General features: G+C 43.1%; 1 protein-coding gene across 3 annotated transcripts in view; it reads left to right on the top strand.

Annotated features, from left to right (window-relative positions):
* Window positions 1-27,099, top strand: part of MAGI1 (membrane associated guanylate kinase, WW and PDZ domain containing 1) — an 810,123-nt gene that overhangs the window by 726,069 nt on the left and 56,955 nt on the right. The window lies entirely within an intron of this gene.

The following is a 27,099-nucleotide window of genomic DNA, read 5'->3' as shown; positions in this document are numbered from 1 at the left end:
TTAAAAGACCTTTTGGTTTCTCCAGAAACGAGCCTCTTTAGGCCAAAGGCAAGTATGCTTCATCTCCTGAGCGTGGCTGGTGGCCTGCAAATTCATCTCCTACATCTCCTCCTCTCCTCGCTATGCTTCAGTCACATGGCCTCTTACTGTCTTTTTCACACTTTATTGTGGTTTGGGGGAGAGTTAATAGAGACATTCGCTTTCTGTTCCACAATGTACACGTCTTTTGTTCTGTGACTTTGGGTGCAGTCCTGCCAGTGTGCTCATAACCTCCTCATTTCTCCCTCGGGTTTCCGTTTCATCATTCTTTCTGGCCTGATCCTGCTTTGAGTCTCCTGTTTGGGCAAATGCTGCCTTTGTGGTCACCTCGTGCACTTGATTGTTCTGAGTGATGTTGTAGCCTGTCTCTGGTGTAGCTGAAATGTGGTCTCCAGCAGTGGCTTCACTTTAGGACCTGAAGGGTACCCGAGGTCTTAGTGGTTCCAGCCAGTCTCTATCGGACCAGAAAGTCTGATCATTTTTGTGACTTTGTATTTTGTTCCATGTTTTTCTCTCACTCTGGACAGGCTTTCCGTCTCGATCCTAATCCTCTTGTGGTGGTAGCTGGGTACCCTTCATCCTTCTGGTCTCTCGGTAGGGGTGCTGTGGACCTTGAGTCTTGCTGTTCTTCATGTATTTGCTCCCGTTCTGCTATGTCATTGCTCCCTGCCTTTCCCTGTATAAAGACCTAGGTGTGTCCTGTTTCCGTGTACCTGGAATACTCTTCCTCCAGCTCTTCTCACCCAGCTATCCTCCTGAGAAAGGGCTTCCCTGATCCTTGCATCTGACACCATCCCTGGACACTTCCATTTCATCTTGGCTACATCACCTCATTTCTTCCTAGCCTTTATTATTGTTAGGTATCTTCAAGTTGATTTTTACTCTTTTATTTATTGATTTTTCTTTTAACTTGTGTGCCATCGAATCGGATCCGACTGACACAGGAAAAGATTGCCCCTCCTTCTCCAGTGAAGCATCTGTTGGATTCAAACTGCGAGCACGGCTTCTTGCCGCAAGGCCACCAGAGCTCCCTGATTTTGACTCTTAATGACCCTTGTATAACAATGAAATACTGCCCGGTCCTGCACCATCCCTACAGTCATTGCTTTTTTTAAGCCCCTTGTTGGGGTCACTGTATCAGTCCACCTCATGAGGGGTTTCCCCTTTTTCACTGACTCTACCAACCATGATTTCCCTCACCAAGGCCATGCCAGAGTGCATGGGGCATAGGCTCTACATCCACACTTCTAGGGAACATTACTGTATCTTCTGTCACAAGTTCTTAATTTGTATATTTCTTTTTCTTTATATCTTTTCACTACATTGCAAGTTTTGTGAAGGCTGAGTTCATGTCTCCCTACACTGAATTGTGTCCTCAGCATCTAACACAATACCTGATCCAAGTAGATATTTGTGAATGAATAGATGTTAATTAAGTGAATGACTAAATGAGTATGTAGTTTTAATACTTTACAGAACCAGGAACCCTAGTACTAATACTGTACTAATATATCTCAACATACGCTCATTTTAATAAAGTCAGTGAAGATCTGCAGAGAATAGGGATAGTCTAAATCTTGAGACATTGGGCTTTTCTCTTCTCATTCACCCCAGCCCCTGCCCTTTGGGAAATCCAGCATTTCACACTGAGAAATATTTCCCATCATGTTGAAACGTTTTGCTCTGGGGGTATAAACTGGTGGGCAATCTTAACTGATCATCTCACACAGTGGGCCTGTGATAGATTGGGTCTCCAAACCTGACAGACAGGATTTGCTTCATGTAGAGCCTATTCAAGCCTTCTGAAATAAGTTTAGGCAGTGTGGTGGCTTAGTGGGTAAGGAGTTACCCTGCCAACCCAAAGACAAGTGGTTCAAATCTCCCAGCCTCTCTAAGGGAGAAGGATGAGCAGTCTCTTCCTGTATGTTTACAGCTTCTAAAAACCCACAGAGGGGAGGGTCTGACACTATGACAAAGAATGAGAAATAAGCGTAAAGAGATAAGGAACCAGACTTCTTTTCTGGCTCTTGCAATCAAGGCACTAGTTTGTGTTATGGCACCCACGTCCTCATGCTCTCATGAAGCAGCATGTTCTCTCATCAGAATGATTAGGGTCACCGGAGAGAGGTCCAAAACAGAGTATGACTCAAAATCTCACTCAGCCTTTTCTGGAACATTCTAAAAGCCATTGTGTGACTCTATTCTTAACAATGCCATTCCTGCCAATAGGAGTGCAAAGTCTGATTAACCCAGATCTTTTGCTACACAAATGGTTGTTTTTAAACAGCGATTGAGGTGCAGTGTGAAGTGAACAGTGAGGAAGATCATGATGATACCTGTGTGTGGATTCAAGCCAGCAAATTATGTAGCACTTTGACTGGCACACTTTTCTCATCTGACTTTTACCCCTGTGAACCCACACAGTAGGACTGAGGAGTTTATGCTGCCTTTGGGCTTTGCATTAGTGGTCTGCTCAATTTGTATAAATCTGAGGAGCAGATTTGTGTGTGTGTGTATGTGCCAGTTTTTATGGCCACCAACTTGGAAAGGTCACAGTAGTTCATGGAGTAACAAAGGCTTCTCAGATCTTACCAGTACTCATTTAACTGTTAACCTTGCCTCTTCCTTGATTCATTTGCTCTTTCTTTGGTTTAGCACATACAACTGATTAAGGACTCATACCCGTTGATTTTAGGGAACAGTAGTAGAATTCACACCTTCCTTGCAGGAGACTGGATTTGGTCCCAGGACAGTACCTCTCCTGCACAGCCACATCCCAGCTGTCAGTGGACGCTTCCATGTTGCTCCGGTGACGAGCCATGTCAGTGGATCTTCAGGATTACGATGAATGAGGAGGAAAGACTGTGGGATCTACATCTGAACCGACCAGTGAAACCAGATGTGGTAGTGGTGCAGAGCCTGGCTGGGTTCTGTTCAACACCATCAATTAGGGGCAGTTCTGATGGCTTAGTGGCAAGGAGTTCTGTTGCCAGTGCAGAAGTACGTGGTTCAAATCCACTAGGTGTTCCATGTTAGAAATGTGGTTAATCTCCTCGCATGTGATTTATAGCCCCTGAAAACCCACTGAAGGGGTCGGCTATAATTTGTTCCAATTCAGTGATATGTAACAAAAGCTGCCTAACAGCACTCCTTCATTTTAAGTATGTTTTCCTTCTCATTCCTGAGACCTCCTTTTTGTTAATGCCATTACATTTTTTAACATTAAATTAATATAGAAATATCCAGAACATGTAGGCACATTAGTCAGCCTCACCATGGTGTGTGTATTCCAGGACTTGAATAATTTTAAATCACCCTAATATCGGCAGTCTTTTAAATATGCTATATGTCTTGGATTTGATTTATGTACAATGTAGAAAGTTTGTACATCTGCAGTTGGTAGACCAGCACCAGCTATTATTAATCTTCTCAAAGGCATACAAATATATTTGTTTCTACCATATATGAGTTATTTGAATTGGTGCTGACATTTAATCATCGCTTCTTTGCAGTAGGGGTATAATGAGACGGCTTGATGAAGGAACAAAGACAGCAGCTACCTTAAGTGAGAAAGCGAATAGCCATTTGAATGATTCTTTTTAATGAATCTCATTTCTGCCATAATTTCTCATAAGCAGATTGATAAACTCATTAAAACCACACCACTGGTGAGTCTCAGGAATTTAAATCTCATGAGTGAGGCTTTCTATGCCTTAAAGAAAAAGCCTTTTCTACTTTAGGGCACAACTGGCTATATTTGTAGCATCTATCTTCATTTTTAATAGCCTAAGCTCGTTTTTTATATTGGTTGTCAAACACAAAATCATTAGTATTTTCAGTCTCTCTCTCTCTCTCTCTCTCTCTCTCTCTCTCTCCCTGTCTGGAAATCAGACAGAGGTTAAAATATGATTTGTAAATTTCAGAGAACAAAGCAGTTTGCATCTACACTTCTCCAGCCGTTGGGACCATCTTTACAGATTTGTTTACACGCCTCCTCTCTGTTAGCATCTTCCTGCCTGCTGGCCCACCACACACAGCTCTTTCAAAGGGGAGCCTGCCTCCTCACTTCTCACCCATGCCTCGGCCTCCTTCTCCCTCTACTGTCCAGTCAGGAGAGTGTTTTCGATTTTTTTTATTATTTAACATAGTCTTTGCATCCAGAGGGTGTTTTGCTTGACAGTAATGTGAGCCTAGAGACTTCTTTAAAGTGTTTGAAAAATGAAGCTAAAGAGTGATTACTAAGTAGAAAGGGATTAGAGTTTTGTTTCTACATTCACAAAAGATAGATTTGTCACATGAAGATTTTTCCATTAAAAAAAACGAGCCCTATGTACTGGTAATGTAATCACTGTGCCCCTCTGTGTAAAATGTTTTGTATATTTGACTGATTAGCACTTATAAGTAGGGGTGACATTTAAGAAGTTATTTTGTGTTGGATCCAAAATCTCTGTTTCCAGAGAAGATTAGTTAATACATTATGAAACCTGAAAATAAGTGTTTTGTTTTGGAGAGAAAATATTTGAGAAGAAGGATGGACAGTGTGAGTCAGGGGCCACCCCTAACTTATTCTTTCCCTATTAATAGTGTCTGTTTATCTTGGGCATGTTATTGCACTGTCTGTGAGGCTGAGTTTTAAAAAAACAATACTTTTAACTAGATAATGTTTAAGTCTCTAATTTAACTTGAATGACTCCATTGTCAAACTAGAGAAAGACCACAAGATTCCAGAGCCACACTGATTCCCCCACCTTCCTCCTTTACTGGCTTTGTGACCTTAGGCAAGTCACTTACTTTCTGTAAGCTTAGGTGGTGGTGGTGTGTACCATGGAGTCAGAACCGACTCATAGCTGACCCTCCAGCAGGTTTTCAGAGGCAGTAAATCACCTGGGAGGAGATTGTCCTTCATTCTCCCACCAGAGCAGCTGGTAGCTTTGAACCTTGTGCTTTTGGTATTTGGTATTGCAGCACAGCTTCTTACCAGTAGGCCACCAGAACACCCGGGGCGGGGGGTGGGTGGGGAATGAGAATACTAATTTTCTTACTGTGTATGAAAGAGAGACAGATAATATTCGTGCTGATTCCAGGCAGAACTAGCCACATGATAAATGAGTGGATATTTACTCCTCTAAGAATTGGCAGTTTCCTCCCATGTGATTAACCGCTTTTGAAAACCTGCCGGAGGGTCAGCTGTGGGCCAGTTCCGACTCTATAGTACACAACAACAACAAAATCAGAATAAATTAAGTGGCTTTTTATTAAAAAAAAAATTTAAAAATTAAACCACAGAACTGTACCCTATTGTCATTGTCATTGTGTATCAAGTTGGAACTGACCCATAACTGACCCTCCAGTGGGTTTTCAGAGGTAAGAAATCTCATGGGAGATTCTTCATCCTTCTCCCACAGAGCATCTGGTGAATTCGAACCACATGCCTTGGGGATTGTAGTGCAGCTTCTTACCACTAGGCCACTAGAGCTAGCTCTGTTGTCATTAGGTGCTGTGAAATTGGTGAGCCCGTGACATCAGATTGAAATGCTGCCTGGGCCTGTTCCATCCTCAGTCTCCAGTGTGTTTAAGCACCGTTTCAGTCTCCACTGTGTTTAAGCCCCTTTTTTGTGGTGCTGTGTCAGTCCATCTCTTCCGTGTCTTTGTTGATCTTCCTCCCCTTCACTGACCCTCTACTTTTCCCAGCATCCTGCTCTTTTCCGTAGACCGGTACCTCCTGATCGCATACCCAAAATATGTGAGACGAACTCTAACCATCCTTACATCTAAGGAGCACCCTGATTGCCCTTCCTCCAAGACAGAATTGCTTGTTCATTTGACATTAGGAGTTGTTTAGTACTCTCCTCCACCACAATGCAAAGGCATCCATTCTTTTGTCATCCTTATTCATTGTCCAACTTTCAGCTGCATAAGAATCAGTTGAAAGTACCATGGCTGGGATCGGGCACACCTTAGTCTTTACACTGACATCATTGCCCTTCAGCACTTAGATTTCTTGACTGCTGCTCCCACGTGCATCGATTCTAGATCCAAGTAAAATGATATCCTTAACAGAACCTTAATCTCAGGCACCCGGGCATTTGTATTTTTTTTTTAAATAGTTTTGTTGCTGACTCGGATTTGCAGTCAAAGTTTTAAGCAATGTTAGGCTCCACCTCTTGTGGTTTCTTCTAGTTTGAGTCCTATGACATGCAGTATGGGAGGGAAATAAGTTTATAAAACTTAGGGGGAAAAATCATTCCCAGTGATGAATAATGTTCTTCTTTTAAAGCCTATTTATAAGCAACAGATTTTGCAGTCTTTCTGAAGCTTCATTTCAGCCCCCAGATCTCACATCATTCTACTTCAGAGGGAGACCAAAGCAGGCCGGGGCTGGTATATTGCAGATGCTCATTTAGAGCACAGAACCCTGGCAGATTTTGCTGACAACAGTCCTTGAAGGTGTTTCATGGTCCAGTTTGTACAGACTGTTTCCAGAATGACTTGGTCCTCTCACAGTTGTGGTCTGATTGGAACATAATGGAATATTCTAATTTCCCGAGGGAAGGACTGTGCTTGCCTTTCACTTTTGTATCCCTGGCTCCCTTGTAAGGTCTCAGTAAACATTAGCTAAGTAAACGACACCCGATCTGTAGGTCATAATAGAAATCACTGGGAGAATTATCTGATGATACTCCATACTTTGAGAAAGATTATCGAGAGAGATTAAAAGACAGAAATTACATATGAAAATGGTGATGATGGTGATGCTGATGAAGGTAGTGGCGGTGTTACTAGTCTTGTTGAAGGTTTGCTTGCTCTGTTATATGCCAGGTAGTCAGCGTTACATAGAGCTCGCCTCTGTGCTCACAAACATGACTAGAACTTCACAGCACCCCACTGTCAGGGCCACGTGGAAATGCCACCAGTGTGCTGTGTGATTCTGAGTGGGATTTTCTGTGAAAAGAGGGCAGTCACTGTTGGCTCCTACGCTAGGAATAGAAAAAAGAAAAGAAGAAGAAACTGTTGTCTTGGGCGTTGAAACTCCTCTGCTAAATTTGGCTGTCACAAAACAAAGAGAACATTCCTGGTTTGGTGGGGAAGCATGTATAAGACCCCCTCCTTGCTTAAACCACTCATAATCAAAAGAACACACACTTGCTTACGGTGCCAGAGATGGTTCCAAACATTGTGCGTGTTTTCATTCTTAAGAGCCCTCTGAAGTATGTGCAGTATTGCTTTTATTTTTAAAATGGGAAAGCTGAGGCTCATCAGAGTTCTAGGGCTTTATTCCAAAAAGTCACATAACCACTAAGAGTAAGTTTAGGATTTGAACCCAGGAAATCTGCCTTCAGAGACTGTGCTCTTCCCTGCTACACCAAAGACTCGCTTAGAGACCAGAGGCTACTGCGATAACCTGTTTAAAAGTGATTCTTATGCATGAAGAAAAGAATAAGGTCTACAGTCAAATTGATGCCACTTAATTCTCATCAAAATATACTGCTGATATTTAGTTCATTAAATTACCATTGATCCATACAGGAAAAGCAATATCTAATCTCTTCAGCTGAGCATGTCATTATCATTAGATCTTCTGTGTGTGCATATTTTCCACTTTCCTGAAAAGATGCAAAACCCATCATAATTAGAACTGCAGTGAGCTGTGCACCCAGTAGTTAATGTGTGTGATCAGGTAGAACTCTGTCCTTTGCCCTCTGATCTTAGACATGAAAATAAATTACAAATTGAATCACTTAAGTCTTTGACTGCCAGATGTCTCAGATTGAGCTGCCTTGGAAAGGGGAGTTCAGCTAACTTGACCAGTGATGTCCTTATAGTGATGGAGACCTCTGTGTTCAGATCAGCAAATGCTGTCAGCTGTACCATCGGAGTTTTACCAGGATTGCACTATATCCCACATGATCCAAGGTCTCAGCCATTCATCAGGTGGCACCTGGTCTCCCCACAGGTCCCTCTGCTTCCCACAGCCCATTCTCTACCAGGAGGGGTTTTAAATGAAGTGGACTGACTCACTCCTAACTTCGGTATGACTTCTCATCAATCCGGGTTAACTCCAGTGTCCTGTGACAGGGCCCTGGCCCTGGCTTGGTCCCTTGGCCTGCATTTCTTCTTTGCAGTTGGCTACAAGGTTCTCTCGGCCATTCCTTTAGGCCACTGCTATAGAGTTCTCTGAGAAGCTCGCTCTGACCACTCTATAGGAAATAAGATAAGGCCCACTAGCCTCTCTATTCCATTGCTCTTCTTCATGCCACTTGAGATCTCCACTCATCTCCCCACGAGCAGAGAGGACTTTCACAGCACATTCTTCACCACCCACAAGAGTGCCAGAGAGGATGGGCCTAAGAACGCAGTGACTTAGCAAACAGTGTGGGTCAATTAGAGTGACAGAAGCACAGGGGTGGCCGATAACAACTGCAAACCATAAGCTCACATGTATAAGAAATGTGATTTCAAACTCAACTTTCTATCTCAATTCCTCATTCCAACTAGTAGCAAGAACTTAAACTCACAATATTTTGGATATATCGGGTCATATAAAAACACATTTGCATATGTTGAATAAAGAATAATTTCAGGGCGCTCTGGTGGCCAAGTGGCAAGAAGCTGCACTGCAATCCCAGAGGTGCGTGGTTTGAATCCACCAGATGCTCTGCTGGAGAAGGGGGGACAATCTCCTCCTGTACCAGTCAGATCTGATTTGACGGTACACACACACAAAATAATAAAATAAAATTAATAATGTCAGGCCTTTTATTCTGAAACATTTATCCTGAAGAGGAGTGCTCACATGGTACAGACGTGTGCAGACGGATGGGGCATTGGAATCCATCAAAGAGGTAGAGGCTGGAAGCTTGAGTTACAAGTATAAGTCAAACCCATAAGTACCTCAGAAGGGGGGCTTGGTGATTGACTTCCCAAAGCCCAGCCATTGATAACTGGGTGGAACACAGTTTACTCTGAACACCTGTGGAGTTTTCCACAAGTCAGAAGGAACTGGATAGCAGCCGATGGCCTTGAGGGACACTTCCTGAGGGAAGCGCTAGTGTGACAGCTGAGGAGACTCAAAGCTACAATGTGACAGAGCCTGGATTCCAAGCACGTCCTCCTGCCTGAGCCTCGCCCCCCTTCCAGGCTGCCACCCCTGCCAGGCAAATGCTCCCATCACCATGTTGCTTGGCCCAGCGCGTCAGTGAATCACTTCGATCCATTACGTATGTTCCCCAGTGGCCAGGGCAGGACACATTAGCCACACTTACCTTTAACTTGGTCACAGTGAAATAAAATTGAAAATTCAGTTCTAAAGTTCAACCAGCCACATCTCGAGTTCATCAGAGCAACAGGTGGGGGTGGGGACGTGTTGGACCGAATTGGTGCACAGTGTTCCATCATCACAGGACGCGCTGCTGCATTGCCTGGCTTCAGAGGTTTTCATTGTTTTACTTTCTCTGATATTAAATACCCTTTATTTCATTCTTTCTGTTTGAGTATAAGAAGAGTAAGGGATTGAAGGCAGCTTTAAGCTGCTAAATTTATGTCATGGTGTAGTCTGTGGGAGGTACTCTGCTGACCCAAAGGCCCTGCCTCTCTGGTGGTTTGAATCCACCAGTGAAAGACGGGCCATCTCCTCCTGTGAAACTTAAAGCCTTGGAAACGCACTGCGGGGCCGGCTGTCATCCCTTCAGGCTCTTTAGCAATGAGAAAGACTTGAGACTAATAAGAAGTTCTATATATTGAGTTCTCTCTTTGAGTCAGCATCATTTTGAGGCTTTGTATGTGATAACTAAATGCTAAGGAGTCACAAGGAATTGAAAATCAGAGAACTTTAAAAAAAAACAAACACAAAAACTCCAAGCACTTGTAAGGTGTAAGCACTAGTGTCAGCCCACACTTGCCCAGCCCTGGGACAGGGCGTCACAGTCTGCCAGGGTTTTTGGGTGATACAAATGGTAACACATTTGGTTGCTAATTAAAATTTTTGAAGTTTGAGCCTACCCAGAAGTACCTCGGAAGAAAGGCCTGGTGATGCTTCTGAAAACCTGGTGGAGCACAGTTCTACCCTGATGCACATGGGACCACCACAAGTTAGAGTCACACTTCGTCCTTCTCGCCAGACTGACCTTCAGATGCTCCGTGTAGATGATTTCTTTAATATGAAGGAAGTAATTTTGATTCAAGGAAGAAATAAATTTTAAAATACAAGAAAACCTCCTTAAATTCACATTTGTAATAATGCCCAATCTATGCAGAATACAGTCTGGCAGAACTCTGCCTTAAAAGAAAGATCTTGAAGTCTTCTTGACTTAGTAATCTTTTCAAGACCTGGAATAAATCTAATCCATTCTTACTAAGTATGTAGTAGCTTTATAAGTCCAGCTTTCTTGCCAGATCTAGTTGTGCTGCTTCATATCTCCCTCTCTGTTCAGAGTTGTTCAGGTTAAGCTTAGCAAGCTTCCTCGCACTTCCCATGGTGCTAAACAGGATGGCGTTTTCATTCGCTCTTCAGGAGCCTTCTGGTCTTTGTCACTAATGCAATGCAATTTTAACTTGCTATTTCAGTTTATTGCCACGGTTTGAAGTTATCAAGGATTTTATTTGAGAATCCTTTATAGAGTGTTAGGTCACATTTATATTTGAGATGAGTTACAGCAAGAGATGAGATAAATATAAAAAATGTGTCTCTATTTTCATCCTGCCTGTCATTATATAATGCATAAGAATTACCCGTCACTTTTCAGCATCTTCAGGAACTCTGACTTCTTTATGGGTTTTTGGTGTTAGAATTTTTAAGCTTAAGCCAAGTACACATATTTATTTTAACATGTATATGCAGTTTTGTGCTTGACTGGAGGACTTGAGGTATATTCCTAAATTGTAGTCATAATGCAAAGTAGTTGGCATACCCGAAACACTATTTCTGCCAACCAGGTCAAGTTAATAGACTTGTTATATTACAACTTGTTATTGGAACATGTTACTGTACATTCTTTATTATGAATGTGTATGTGATTTGTAAGGAATTCCCTTGTTGGAGTTCCGATATCCCCACAACCTTTCTGGGAAAGTGTAGGTATTTATAGTTCAATTTATTAGCATGGGTGTCAGGCTGAAGACTATTATTTGTATTTCTATTTACAGCTCTGAACTTCGAATGTAAAGAATATCTTTTCTCGTATATGTGTATGAGTGTGTATTTCAGTTAACTTATCTTTTGTTATGATAACTTGAATTAATGTTTACAAAACGGACTGGATATTCATACACAATGTATTGTTTTATAACACTGCTTACCATGCCCCACGTTGCATCATCCCTCTCCACTCACACACTCCCCCTTTGGTTCTTGTTCTCGTTCATTCCTCAGTCTTTCCCTTCCAGCTTCTGGGTTTTATCCTCGGTCAAATGCTTGCTTCCCATTTTGAGGACAAATTCATTCATTAACATCATATGCCCGGCATTATCTATTGTTGCTAGGTGTTAATCGCATTGATTGTCAGTCCTTATAGGATTTTCTAAGCCGTAATGTTTACAGAAGCACATATATGGGACTTTATCCTGTGCTGTCTTAGGGTTAGTTTGAGCCACTGAACTTGTTCTTAGCAACCAAGCACTTGACTGTTGCTCTTTAAGCAGGTTCTTAATTAAAACATAACCCAGTGCCGTGGAATCAACTCTAACTCAGCTCACAGTAACCGTAAAGACATAGACCTGCCCAGTTGGGTTTGTGGGGCTTTACGATCTTTTAGGGAAGCAGATTGCATCATCTGTTGTTGTTAGGTGCTGTGGAGTTGAGTAAAACTCATAACAACCCTATGAACAACAGATCTGAACTTTGTTCTATCCTGTGCTATCCTTACAATCTCTGACACCTTCAAGTCTATTGCTGCAGTCACTGTGTCATTCCACCTGTTTGAGGGTCTTCCTTTCCTTCACCATCCCTCCACCATCCCAAGCATGATGTCCCTTTCCAAGGGGTAGCCTCTCCTAGCAACATGCTCAAAGTATGTGAGATGAAGCTTTACCATCCTAATCTCCATGGAGTACTCTGGCTGCACCTTCTCCAAGACATATCTGTGTGTTCTTTTGGCAGTGCATGGGATACTCAGTACTCTTCTCCAACACCACAGCTCAAAGCCATTAATTCTTCGGTCATCTTTACTCATTGTCCAACTCTCACATGCATAGCAGGTGACTGAAAAGATATGGCCTGACACACCTTAGTCCTCAGACTGACACCATTGTTCCTCAGTAATTGCACCAGAGCACAGATGAAGCTCTGATATAGTCTAGTGATAAGAAACCACTGCAGTCCCAAAGGCATGAGGTTTGAATCCACCAGCTGCTCTGCTGGAGAAGGATGGACAACCTCCCATAAGATTTACTGCTTCTGAAAACCCGGTTAGTAGGTCAGCAATGTGACGGTTCTGACTCTACAGGACACAGCACCACTACAATAGGGATTGGAAATTAGGCAGAATAAAATATAAGCAAATGTAAGGCTCCTGATCTCATGAAACTTTTGTTCTAAGGTAAGAGAAAAAGGATAGAAAGGCATAGGAGAACAAGAACATACCAGCCAGAGAGAAGAGCTATAAAGAGAAAAACTAAGGGGTGTGAGCAGGAGGTGGGGCCAGGGAGAGCTGAGAGAACTCCTTCAGATGAGAATGGGCACCAGGAAAGGGGCCACTGTGAAGACGGGACAGGACTGCAGGGTGATGGAGCAAAGGCCTCATGGGAGAAATGGATCGGAGGGAGGCCAGCGTGGCTGAAGAATGAGTGAGAGGTGATGGGCCAAGGTTGTGGGCTGGACACCCATGTTAGGAGTTTGAATTTCATTTCCAATGTGATACTCAGTTTTAACCAGTGAAGGAACAAAATCCCCTAACAATTTTAGACAATCCCTCTGGCATATCTGTGGAGAAGATATTGTAAGGGATTAGAAGCCGACGTAGGTTTAGAGACTGTTGCAGTGGCTTTGAGCTAGGATGTTGGCTGCCTGGATCCGAATGGTAACAATGGGGTAGAAGTGGGTGATTTGGAAGATATTTTGGAGTCACAGGACTTGGTAAGTTGAGTATAGAGTGGGAATTGACAGACTTTTTCCTATGAAGGGTCAGATAATAAATACTTTTGATTTTATGAACCGTTATAACCTGTTACCACTACACTACCATCAGAGTGGGCCATAGGTAAACAAATGGGTGGGTCATGCTCCAAGAAAACTTCATGCCACCCATCCATCCATCAGCTAGACCTATCCATCAGCTATAGAAGGTGGAAAAGAAATGAGAGTTATACCAAGGGTGATGCCTGAGATTTTGGCCTGAGAAGTTGGTTAAATAGGAGACAATTGCCAAGATTTAGCACCTGGAGTGAAAATAGGTAAGACTCGGGCTGTGGAAATCGAAGGTTCTTTCCTAGACATGTTAATTGTAAAATGCTCATTTGATACCCAAGTGGAGTAGTAATATAAGCAGTCTTCAGATTCTAGGGTCCATTGGTTAGGGCCAGAGGTCGTTATTTGTAAGTCATTATAGAATCAACCAGTGTTGTACAAATTTTGTAGAATATAAAATACCAGAAAGACTCTTCTGTTGTTAACACTCTCATACAAGTTGCCAACTTACTTGCTCAAACCATGTCATTTGTTCTCAATAGACAATTGTCAGTTGTCTGGCACAAAAGAAAGATTGAGGCCCACATAATATCTAGATAAAGCTATTATAAAATATGTTCCTCATTCTATTCCATGTTCACACAGGGGCAGACACAAGTTTGGGTAGTCTTTGGAGCCGTGGGCTGAATGAGTTGAAAGAGGGAAGGAGCATGGCTGAAAAGAATAGGGGTGAAGGCTGAACTCACCTATCACCCCTTAGGGGTCCACCTCGGGAGGAGGTGCCTGTAAAGCAGACAGAGAGACCGAGATGAATAAGAGACAAGAGAATCTGGTATCACAGAAACCAAGAGATGAAAACTCTTCAAGGAGATTCTTGCAGGATGGTGCCCGCCAAGTGGCTGGGAGCTTTGCCTGTGGCGATGGTAACCCTGGAGGGAGCTCAGTCTCTGAAGTGCAAACACAGTCTGCCTGGAGTGGGTGGTGAGAGGCGTGAGAGGATCCAGTGGGATGGAGACTTGGACAAGTTGTTCAGGAGTTTTGCTGTGAAGTGGATCTGAGAAGAGAGGTCCCCACTGGAGAGAGATGTGTAATCGTTGGAGAGGGTTTTGTTTTGCTTTGTTTTGTTTTCAGAGATGAGAGCTGCTGCATTCTTCTGTGCTGGCAGGAAAGAATCAGAGAGGGGAGAATATGGGATGCGAGAGTGAGGTCTTCAGGAAGGCGGCGGAGACTGTAGCCAAAGAAGACTCTGGAACAGGAATTGGCCTTTGGCTCAATTACTCTAAAATATGCTGGAAATGGGCCAAGTTTGAGGAGTCTTTTTTTGCTTCCCAAAAGTAAACCAAGACAATTTTGGTATATTTGAGCTCCGTGGTTCGTAAAGTTAATTGAGATTATACTGAGGGTTCTTCTGGGGTTTTCTTCCTCGATTGTAGTCCTAATAGTGTCTGTGATAATATTGGTGACCACTTGCTTGCCCCTTGACCTGTTCCTGATCATAATCAAGGATTGCAGGTATCCTTTTTGCACCTCTCTGGGGTGAGGAGAAAGGAAAGTGGGTGAAACTCTTAATTAGGGAGGGAGTCACCTTTGGACCATCCCAACAGAAATGTACTCTTCACCTGTGCAGTGAGGAATTGAGGAGGTAGGTGATGGCGGCTGAGGAAAGCCCTTCTGAAAGGCTTGAAACTGGTGGTGCAGTGATATTAATGATGGTGGTACAGTGGTGTGAACCCTGGTGGTGCAGTGATGTGGATGATGGTGGTGCAGTGGTGTGAGTGGTGGTACAGTGGTGTGAGCTCTGATGGTGCAGTGGTATGAACGATGATGCAGTGGTGTGAACCCTGGTGGTGCAGTGATGTGGACGATGGTGGTGCAGTGGTGTGAGTGGTGGTACAGTGGTGTGAACCCTGGTGGTGCAGTGATGTTAACAATGGTAGTACAATGTTTTGGACTCTGGTGGTGCAGTGGTATGAACCCTCGGTGCAGTGGTGTGAACACTGGTGATTCGGTGATATGAAATATGGTGGTGCAGTGATGTTGACTGTCAGTTGCTCACCAGAAGGTCAGTGGTGGAATTCACCAGCTGTTCTGAGGGAGAAAGGTGAGTCCGTCTCACTCTGTAAAGATTTACAGCCTGAGAAACCCTGTGCTTCTAAGGGGCAGGTCTACTCTGTCCCGGGGTCCCCGTGGGTCAGAATTGACTCTGTGGCAGTGGATTTAGTTTTCTGGTTTGAAGCTGGAACTGGGTTTCTCCATCTCAAAATTGCTGATACGTCGGGCTGGATATTTTTTGGTTGTAGAAGAGTCGCGATCATGGCACAACGCATAGCCTCTGAGGCCTCTGTCTTCTAGATGCACGTAGCACTGCCCCCAGTTGTGAAGACCGCAAGTCTCCCAGACACTGCCAGATTCCCCTAGAGAGTGTAGAATTCTCCAGTTTAGGGCCACTGGACTTGGAGCTGTACTTTTACATGCAGGGTATAAACTTGCAAATTGATGGTCCAGGGGTAGCATCCAGCATGGCCCACTCTATGCATATTTTTGTATTGGCTTCAAAAAATATTTTTACATTTGAATGTATTTGGCTGGAGACAACAATTTCAATTTGACATCAGCCTGCTGTTTCCTTTTACTTTCTATCTGGCCTGCTCTCCCCAGCATGCCACTGAATTTGGCTCCAAAGACCGTGCATGCAAAGGGATGAAAAGAGGCAGCAGTATAATATATTGATATGCACAGACTTGCACATTTTCTGTGGATTTCAACATCAGCATTTCAAAACTGCTGCAGCAGGTTACTTTTCCTTGGCTTAGGTTTAATTTAATATATGCATGTATGTCTTTATAGTCAGAGTTGACTCGGTAGCACTTAACAACAACATAGGCATATATGTAACATTTGGATGTAAATATATTTTCTAAAGACATATCTAGGCATTGTGTGGGTTTGCTTCCAGACCACAAGAAGAAAGCAAGTTATCACAATAAAGCAAGCCACATAGATTTTTTGGTTTCCCAGTGCATGTACAATTATGCCTGTTCTTTACTGTATTCTGTTAAATGTGTCGGTTGGCTCTGATTCATAGAGATGTTGTACACAATAGAAGGAACCCCTGCCTGATCTTCTGCCATTGTTGTTGTTATGTGCTGTCGAGTCGACTATGACTCATAGTGACCCTATGAACAATAGCTCTGAACTCTGCCCTATCCTAAGCCAGTCTCACTGTCTCTGATCCATCAGTCCACATTACAACAGTCATTATGTCACTCTCATCCACGGTCTTCCTCTCCTGAGTTGACCCTCCAACCTTCCAAGAATGATGTCCTTCTCCAAGGACTAGTCTTTCTTGGCAGCATGCCCTAAGTACATGAACCAGAGCCTTGAAGTCCTTGCTTCCAAGGGACAACCTTGTTTCGCCCTTTCTACAACAGGCCTGTTTATTCTCCTGTGCCATAGCAGTATAGAAAAATTTGAAATATTGTGAGAATTACCCAAATAGGACACAAAATGGGCACAGACTGTTGGGAAAATAGCATCAACAGACTTGCTCAACACCAGCCTTCAGTCTGGCCCAGTAGACCTGTGACATGCAGTAAATGCACAAGCCTAAAGCACTGCTGAATAAAGGGAGTGCTGGGGCCTAGTAAGAAGTTGTGCTGCAATCCCAAGGCACGTGGTTCAAATTCACCAGCTGTTCCTTGGGAGGAGGATGGACAGTCATCTTCCACAGGATTTATTTGCTACCTCTGAAAACCTGCTGGAGGACCAACTCTGAGTGAGTCCCAACTCAACAGCACACAATAGTAACCTCAGCGTGGTACTGAATGAAGGGAGCTGTGGTGGTCAGGTGGTCAAGAAGCTGCACTGCCAGCCTGAAGGCACATGGTTTGAATCCTCTAGCTGCTCCATGGGAGAAAGATGGGCAAGCTCCTATGTGATAAATCAGCCTCTGAAAACCTACTGGAGGCTCAACTATGAGTTGGTTCCCATCAAAGACACATAACAGCAACTATATTTATATATGCACACGGACATACACACAGAAAAGCGTGCATATGGGTTTTTTTTAAAGGAAAAAGTTTATCTTCAAATGTTTTTGTCTTTAATTTGGGAGTTTATTGTCTGCTCTCTCCCTGGTTCCATAAGAAAAGTAACTTGGAGCTTAGCCACTCCTTTGGCTGGTACCTCCCTTATCAGAGCTCTGTGCTGTGAGCAGTATTATCACAATGATTTCTCTTACAATAAGTTTTAGACTTTATTCCGTTGGGTCTTTATTGTAAGAGAGTCTGTCCTACCTCAGTTCTAAGTGGTTTTGAGCTCTGCACTCTTGCTGAGCAATTTCATAATTGCTGTCTGAGGCAGAGTGTGCCCTGTCTAACATTTTCCCACCTTCCTTCATTTCCTTCACATTAAGTTGCACCTTCCTTATCACCATCTGGAGTTTAGTGTTTGTCATGACGCTTACTGAGCCTGTCTTTGCTTTGTTACCTGCATATCTAAGAGCATTCCCCAACTTCTGCATGACTGGTATTCCCTCAGTTTGTGCTCCTTCTCGGATATTAATTAGGCCCCCTGTTTGTGAACATAATCTTTTCAAATTCAGAAGTCTTGTTGGTAGAATCTTTAACAGCTTGAGAAAATCGCTTGAAGTCATTTGGAGGATTATAGTTCTGCTGGCAATACGGAATACACTTTTTGTGCCAAGTTCTTACCTGGGTTTATTTCCAACTCCTTAATAGTCTTGCTGCATTTCTAATGTTCTCAACATACCATGTGCAATAAATCCTGTTCAGTCTTTCATTCATTTTGGGAACAGCAGTACTGTGCTAATCTTTCATTATAGATGAATGCCATGCAAGTAAATATCTAGCAGACAGTAAGATTAATTACATCCTCCCTATTTTCTTGTGCTTAATTATTTTTCTAAAAAATTTTATTTCTTTGCCATGAAGAGATTGAATGCACCATTTTTGTGATTTTAATATTTGAGGCAAGTCATTTATAGACTTAACGCCATGACAGCTAGAAAGCTGCAAATCAAGACTTCCCGATCAAGTTGGAGCCACTGCCCTCCCCTTGGGCCCCTGACTCACAGGGGAACAAACACGACCTGGTAGGCCATTGTGATCACAGTTTGCACTGGCTGAGAGGATCTAGATGTTTGTGAACATAGGGTTTTTATTGGCTGAGAGGATCTAAACCTTTGTGAACATAGGGTTTTTATTGGCTGAGTGGATCTGTAGACCTTTCTTCTTAGTCTGTCTGAGTGTGGAAACCCTGCTAAAATCTATTTGGTATTATAGTGGCATGCAGGCTTCCGATGGCAGATGGGTGTTGGCTGTGGATGATGTGCTTTGGCCAGGATTTGAAACAGAATCTTTTCTTCCTGGGAGAAAATAAGGCACCAGTAGAACACCAGTACCACTACCCTGCCCCATAGTAGAAGAAATGAATGTTTTTGTATCCCTGGTACCACCTATCAGCTCACTTCATCAAGCAACTTGGTTTTACAAGACTTATTTTAATGGTTGGTATGAAAATCCATGTTAAAAATCTTTTCCTAAAAAAAAAAAAATATTTTCTGTAGTTGAGTAAACAAGATCCAGACTCTTTTAATCATTTGGAGATTGTCAGAATTAGGTCTATGCTCTGTTAGATATTTTTGTTGTTTCTAAATTTAAAAAGTTTATGTTCTCTGCATTTGGTTTTGTCATAGATTCTACTTAACCAAAGTGGCAGGTGACTTCCTTAAAAAATAAGGATACTGCTCATGAATTAATAGGATTCTGTTTTATGTCCTTGGGGGACCCCTTGAAGCCAAGTGGGCAACTTTCACTTACATTCTGACAATTGGAGGAAGAGAAGAGAGGTGTTTAGCCCAGAATTTCCCAATTTTGGCACTTAATATTTGGAGCCAAAGAATTCTTTGTTATGGGAAGCTACCCCGTGCACTGTAGGATGTTTAACAGAATCTGTGACTCTGACTCCAAGGTCAGGGAGCACCTTTCTCTTCACTCCAACTTTGCAATATGACAAACTGTAGGGTAATGTCTTCAGGTATGACCTGATATCTCCTGGGATCAACACCACCCCTTGAGAACAAGGACTTAACCCCTTTGGCACATAATTTGTTTGTTTGAATTGGTAACGCTGTGTTCTTTTATTTTTAGAGTGATGAGGAACCTTCTTATTTCTTCTTCTTAATTGTCATTTCTGTATCGGCTCAGTAATACACATGTCCACTTGACCGGTTATAATTACCCCCCTTCTGTGCTGATCTCTAGCAGTGCGGCCTAGGGCCAGCTTTGGACAGTCTCACAGAGCCCTCCTGTTTTCACTGTAAATGTGGGTGCGCCTGGCCACCCTATAGCGAGGATGGAGGATGGAATGAGATGAAGGCCTGCCTGCCTGATGGAGGGCTTCTTGCTCTCTAGCCACTTGTCCTGTGGAGTTGGCTGGAGCTGAAGGGAAAGGAGGGGAGGAGATTCTGAGGAAGGTGGTACATTTGCTTAGATGTCTGGGATAGAGATAAGGGAAGACAAAAGGGAAAACTTCAAAGGACAAAGTAGCAGGAGATAGGGTTTGGGGTATTTTTGGTGTTTGATATGATTTTTTTTTTCTCTCTACTAGTTTATTTACAAAACTCGAATACAAATTCGAATAAATTCTTCTTGTTACTCTGTAGTGATTTCCCCCCCTTAGTTAACAGATGAAATGAGAAATATCAGCAACAAGTAGTTTTTCCTGAAGTGAGTTCCTTCTAATATGAAGAGCTCTCATTTATAGATATCTTATTTGTGTGTATACATGCTGAAATGTTCTTTTTTTTTACTTTTACAAACAGAATTTATTATTCTTTCTCTTTTTTTAAATTTACAATTGTTTATTCATTGCAAATACCTTTTTTTAATTAATTTTAATGCACATTTACAGACATTTTTGGATTTCCATTCATTCACTATTGCACTTTTCTCCCCGCCCACCCCCACATCCCCAGTTCACTCTTCTCTTTGAAAAGTAAAAGAAAAATTCCTTCAGGTTTGGGGTAAGAATGAGAAAAACTGGATAAATTATGTATACTGCATTGAAACAGATGAGGAAGAGAACAGTTTAAAAGCAACATATTATAGGGTATGATGATTATCATAAGAGTCCAGAATGAAGTTTGCAGAGTGAAATATTCTTATAAAATGATAGAAAACAAAGCCCTAAGCCCATTGCCTTCTGACTGCCTTCAGCTCACAATGTGTCCACATGTGACTCCCTTCTTTTAAAGTTCTCCCTCTGGAGATAAGAAACTGGCAACTTGTCTCTAGTTCCTCCATCTGTGTCCTGGAAGTTAGCTGTTTTGCCAAATCTAAAATCCAGACATCCTTGCAGTAAGGAAGAGCCCCATGGGAGGTTAGGGAGAGAACCGGAAAGGAAAGAGGAGGTGTGGTGTGGGTTACTGTGTGATTGGGAACTGGAATCCAGACCGTGGTGGGGCAGAGGGAACACTCCTGTTCTTACCTTTCCTGCCACGGTCTCAGTCTATCTGGAAGCCAGGATCGGCCTTGGGGACAGGAAGGGATTCGTCACTCTCCTATAAATGATGCTTACTTACTCAGACACAAATACAACATTTATTATTGGTCAGACTCTTTCATTACATTCTTGTATTGAATGTTACATCAAATGCAAGAGAAAATTGGGTGAACTATGTATGTTCATTGAGCCCAAACCAAAACCCAAACTCACTGCCTTCGAATTGGTCCCAACTGAGACTGTAAATCTTTCTGGAAGGAGACTGCCTATGTTGCCTCTGTAGAGGCGGAATCGAACATCCAGCCTTTCAATCCACAGCCCAACACATTATACACTCACTGAACCATCAAGGTTCCTTATTACACATGGAAATATCTTTGGCTGGTTTCTTTTATGCAAGAAAAGCAGTCTCTGAAATTCTGTGATAGTTTTTAAAAATTCATTTGTAATTTTTTTTCTTTTACTGCATTTGCGTACCATGAGATTTAGGTCTACATTGATTCTAAACAAGATTATGGCCTCATTTAGAGAAAATAAGCAAAAGGCAGCAGCCAAAATCAGACAAGAGAGGATGCCAAAAAGGATCAGCCATTTGATCTCCATAGTGAGGAACTTGTCGAGGCCCTTCCTTAGTTTAGATGGTTGCTGGTCATTGTGTATTTCATTTCCAGTGAGTGAGTGTTGTTTTGTTTAACTTACTCTCCTCCACCATAAGGCATGGTGTGCCAGTCAGTGCTTGCTATATACATCTTTTTCCAACTAAAGTGTTTCACTGCAAGGCCTTGGAATTTTTCACTGTGTCTTAACTGTACTTGACCTAAAAAAGCCTATTCTTAATTGAGATTCATCCTGTGGGAGCTGGTTTGGGGCAAGTGGAACGGATTCACAGACTCTGCCTCTAAGTAAATGCAGTTGGCAAAATGATTACTGACTCCCTGAAAGTCTGCTAGTTGAACGGGAAAAGCTGCTAGTTTTCTGTGGCTCTTTGGGGGCAGCGTTCCTTAGAAATGGACAAACAGTTTTCTCTCCTCTATAACTCACATAACCACTTAGACCAGTGCACATGTGGTTCCAGCAGGAGGATTTTTAATAGATCTGTTTGAGACATGTAAGACTGACTGTTCATCCTTTGTCCCTTGTTCTTTGGAGAACCTGACCCTTCATAAACAGCTCTGTGGATTCACTTCCAGACACTGAGAATAATGCAGCATCAGAGGACTCCAAAGTTGGAGCCGCTTGCTGTTAACCGTGACTGGGTTTCCTCACGCCAGTCAGATCCTTAAGTTTAAGAGATTGGATTTAAGTTTGATACGGAGCCAGGACTGGCCTTAGTTGCAGTTAAGCAGTTGAACAAGAAAATGAATTTGAATGCCCAAATAATATTCACCCTTACTGAGCAGGGGTGCAGGAGCCAGGAATCTAAGCCCATTAGGTCTGACATGAAGTACTGTGACCTTTATTACTACGTGATACTGTAATCTGGTGGCCTAGTGTTAAGAAGCTGTGCTGCAATCCTCAGAGGCTCGCGGTTCGAGTCTACCAGCTGCCCTGCTGGAGAAGGATGGGCAGTCTCCTTGCATGCTATTAACTGCCTCTGAAAACACGACAGAGGCTCAAATATGTGTTGGTTCTGACTTGATAGTACACAACATCAACTTACTGAGCAAGCTGGAACCTTCCCTTCCCGTTTGGAGCCGGGCAGGGGGCAATATGTGGTGCTAGGAATGTAGTGCTCTCACCTTCTTATGGCTGCTGAATGTGCTCCGGTGATTCCTGGGTTTGCCCGAAGGAAGTACCAGGAAGGAATATTATTTTCCCCCTCTGTTTGCATTTTTGTGTGTCAGGGAGGATGAAGCAGGAGAACTTGTTCATGCTGTTGTCACACATGTTGCTTTTACAAGGAAAAGCAATGGGATAGCCTTAGCTGGAGTGTTAGAACGTATTCCTTTGGGCTGACAGCTCACATGGGTTCGGATTTCCTTCCCCGCTGGTCCATTGCTAAGGGAAGTACAAACACAAGGTGGCACCGTGGAACCGGGCGAGGCAGCTGGGAGTGGAGCCGAGCCCTGCAGCTCACAATAAATCAAGGCGGCAGACCAAGGATCAAGAGCTGTTAAATAATCACCATGGTGATGATGAGGATAAAAGGGAAGGCCGGGCAGCCCTTCCCCTCCGCCTCATCAGCTCTGCCTGCAGCCCTCCAGATCGGCACTCACCTGCACAGTCACGGGGTCTCTCTCTCCAGGAATTTACTGGACCAGCGACCAAATGCCATTTTAGGACTGAGCATAAGAATGATAAGATATATCAAGTCCCGGAAAAAGAGACCATAAAAGAGTAAAAAATAAGGTAACCCTAGACAGTGGCAGGGACTATGGAAGCAGAGAAATGGGACAGTGTGAGTGTGACTTCAGATCTGCTGGTCAGGGATGTTTCTCGGAAGGGGTGACATTGGAGGAAAGCCCTGGCAGGGAGTCAGCCACTCCCGGCTCCTCGGCTCCTCTCCTCGGCAGAGTGTTCCAGGAAGAGGAACTGGTCAGTAAAAAGGAAAGAAAGGAGAGAGGACTTGCTTGACTGGAGTGGACAGATGAGGGGAAGAGGAATAGGAAGAGTTAGGTAGGATCAAGCCAAGGAAGGCTCAGGGATACACAGAAAAGAATTTGGAGTCAGTGCCCGGTGTTGGGAAGCCACTGAGGTGCATAGCTAGGAGACCCTGTAATCAGGTGCATATCGTCAAAGGTGTCACTGCTCCGTGTGGGTAACACATTCAGGGGGATGAGCAAGCAGGCAGAAAACAAGCTTTTAGGCTTTTACACTTCTCTGGGACCTTGATGGATTCAGGATATGTTTTGAAGAAATAGGTGGTAGAAGAGAGAACCTTGAAAAAGGTCCTAGGTTTCAAAAGTTTGATGTCCAAGAAGGAGAGACTTTGAGATACTTAACCTAGTTCTCTTTCTTAGTCCTCTGTCCAGTTTGCAAGAATCACATTAACAGTCGAAAATCTTGAAGAAAGGGTTCTTGCATGCATGCATGTTTGTTTGTTTTAAATACATGCTTTTTAAAAACAAACAAATCCTACACACCTCTTCACATTAATCCTAGTCTTAGGTTTCATCTGGAATGATGCTCATTCTCCACTGAATAACTTCCTTGCAGCTTCTAACACCACGTGATCCTGGGCACCTCTGTGAACTCTTGGTCAGAGGAATGGGTGGACAGCAACTCTTAAGCATTTACACAGAAAAAAAGAAATTCCAATGTAAAGTACAGGCCCTAGAAAAGTCAAGCTTGGCAGTGAAGGCTTTCTCAGAAGTAGCAGCTTTTATAGACTGAGGCAAAACCCTGTGTCTGAATGCCATAATTACAAATGTTTTCAACCCACATAGAGAGCTTTCCTGGAACCATTTAAGAAACTGGCTTAATTCCACTCTTAAAAAGTAGGTCTTGGTTGGAATATTCCCTGCAGAAAAGATTGATCTTCTGGTGCATCATGACAAATTAGTGGTCTTTTTAAGTTATGTCTCATTTTCTCCCACCTCCCCCTTTGCCTCCTGGAGAGATGATGGCAAACTTCCTCAACTTCTGATTCACTCCCATTTTTCCTCACTTCTAATTGGGGGGAGGAAAAATTGTTATCAGTGTCAGTCTAAGTTTACAAGTTAAAAAAGCTCTTACTAACTTTTGAAACTATATGAAACTTGGTAGCCAGCCACCCTGCTTCTTGTACTATTTTCAGGGCTTACTTCCTTGCCACCAAACCAGACCCTCTTCTTGTTGTATTTTTAGAGTGTAAAGCCTTGAATAATAAAAGATTTAGGTAGTGTGACTTGGAATAAAATTGTGTTTAGAAATTGATGACTGTGCATCAACTGCTATGTTTTGTGTAGAAACAAACATTTTTCCTAAAATTGTAACCCACCTCTGGGCTCAAAGCACCAGAATCCATTGGCTTCTTGATGCAGAAGCTGTATACTTTATGAAGGTAAGAAGTAAAATGTCCTGTGAATGCATTCTGTGTGTAATAACAGCTTTCCTGTCTGATTTATAGCTGGCACTCCATTGGGTTTTCTGAGGCTGTTAATCTCATAATAGGAGCTTGTCCGTCTTTTTCTCTCAAAGCAGCTGGAGGATTTGAACCACATGCCTTTGGTGTGGCAGTGTAATTCCTTCATAATCTGGGCTGTAATCTAAAATGAATTCACCCACCATGTCTGCATGAAATAGTACAATTTAGTGCTCAAAAGGAGGTTTGGCCTCAGACAAAAAGCCAAGCCCTTTCTTGGCTACACATTTCACCACGTGACCTTGACCATATTACTTAACCATCATTGACTCTTATCCTTCCCCCCCCCACCCCCGTCAAATACAAATAGTGATGATACTGATACTTAATTAAGAGAGCAATTAGAAGAAATGTGCCCACTGCAAGCTCTCATTACTCATTCGTTATTTATGTTTGGCCCTTCCCTTTGCCAATCTCTTCTCCCCCCCCCCCTTTTTCTTTTTTTAAACGAGAAGGGAGCTCTGGTGGCCTAGTGGCAAGAAGCTGTGCTGCAATCCCAAAGGCACACAGTTCAAGGCCACCAGCTGCTCCGTGGGAGAAGGATGGCCAATTTCTTCTCATGCAATTAACTGCCTCTAAAAACCCACTAGAAGGTCAGCTATAGGTCGATTCCAGCCCAACGATAAACAACAACAACAAATGAGAAGGGGATCCAGGTTTTCAATTTCATGTTTTTCATCCACATATTTAGAGCATCAACAGTAAAAGCACCGTTCTTGCCATTTCAAGGGCACCTTTTGTGAAGGGTGACCCATTACTTTTCTGGTGTTAGAAGATGACAGTTTATCCATCTTTGAGCCGCCCCAGGTATTAATGGCCTCACCTATGCCAGTTCAGGGCTTATGACTTGGAGGTAAAAGGCTCCGTAAACCATTAGCAATCACCAGCCTGGCAAGGCATCTATTTCTCCCCAGGACGTATTTATTAGGCTATATGTACTGTGTAATTGAAGCAGACTTCTCCATAGCTGTAAAATCTGTACAACTGTATTCTTAATCTTCTTAACAAAATGCCAACTGACACACCATTGGGAGCAACTTACTCCAGACATCTGAAGTCCGACCATCGCTCTAAATGATGAGGCCACACTCCTTCCTAATGACCATTATTAGGTCCCCAAAGGAGAGGCTACCTTCCTGTTTGTGGAGACATCGGGTCTGCTGCTGCTGCTCTTGGCAGCTGGGACCCAATTTGCATTGAAAACTTAGACTGCAAGCTTGATGATATGGTATTTGGCCAGAGGAGAGAAGCGGGAGGGAAGAGGAGTCAAACATGTCCAAACTGGGCTCATTTTTTTATTTTATTGAGTCCTGTGGATTCAGTTTTGTGATAGCTGTTGTGTAAGGTCCTTCAGAGGAAATGTACCCTGGTTTCAACTTGGCCTTGAGTTTATGCTGGCACATGGAATTAGCTTTAAAAGAAACTAAGATAGCTTTTTAATAAGTTGTCATCATTATTTAATCAAGTCTCAGTCATGCTTATTTTCCCCAGCCCTGTCACCCTTTGATTAAATGCTGATCTTCAGTGTCCAACCCATCTCCCCTGCCGCCTTCTCCCTATTGGATTAGAGTCCTGTTCCCAAGAGCAGTGTTGCTTCCTGTGTCATGCCCTCGGCACTGACCCCACTGGGTTGTCACTATGACTTGCATCTTTCTCCTGTTGGACTCACTTGTGACACTGTGGCTGTAACATTGGCTCTCTCACACCAGTGACAATGTGGATGGCAGCAGTGCTGTGCAAGGGCCACCAGAAGTCAAAGCCAGCCCGACGACATCTAACAGCAACGTGAGCTACTTCAGGACAGCACATGTCTTACCTTAGCTCTCCAGCAAGGCTTTGCTGGGCTGACCGCAGTGCTCAGCAAACTTTCATGTGTGGCTGGGCCCTTTGTCTTGACCAGTCTTCTCAGGAAAGACCTACTGCACTACTGTATATAAGGTCTATCCCAGGAGCAGCCTTTTCCATTAAACTGCTCCAAGTTCTTCACATTAGTTATCGTTCCCTGAAACTATGTTTCTTTTCACTTCCCATGCAGCATATGGACACTCTGAGGACAAGCGTTTGTTGGTCATCTTGTTCTTTGCTTTATTTCATACAATAGCTGGTCATAAGTGTATAGTAAGCCCTCAGTACTGAAAAGGTGGTTGCAGGAGTTGACTGACTGCTGGTGACCCCAGGGATGTAAGAGAGAACTGGTTTTTCAGTGGCTGACTTAAAAAAAAAAAGACTGCGAGCTCTGAATAGAATGGAACCACCAGCATTACAGTTAGCTTCTGAGCTCCATTAACCATTTGCATCACCTGGGGCCTCAACAGAGAGAGATCTGATCTCCTGGTCTCAGTGCAACAAGTCA

This window comes from Elephantulus edwardii, unplaced genomic scaffold (assembly GCF_000299155.1).
Source record: "Elephantulus edwardii isolate Elephantulus edwardi_28Jun2011 unplaced genomic scaffold, EleEdw1.0 scaffold00132, whole genome shotgun sequence".
NCBI lineage: Eukaryota > Metazoa > Chordata > Mammalia > Macroscelidea > Macroscelididae > Elephantulus > Elephantulus edwardii.
This window is presented reverse-complemented; position numbering and strand designations above follow the sequence as displayed.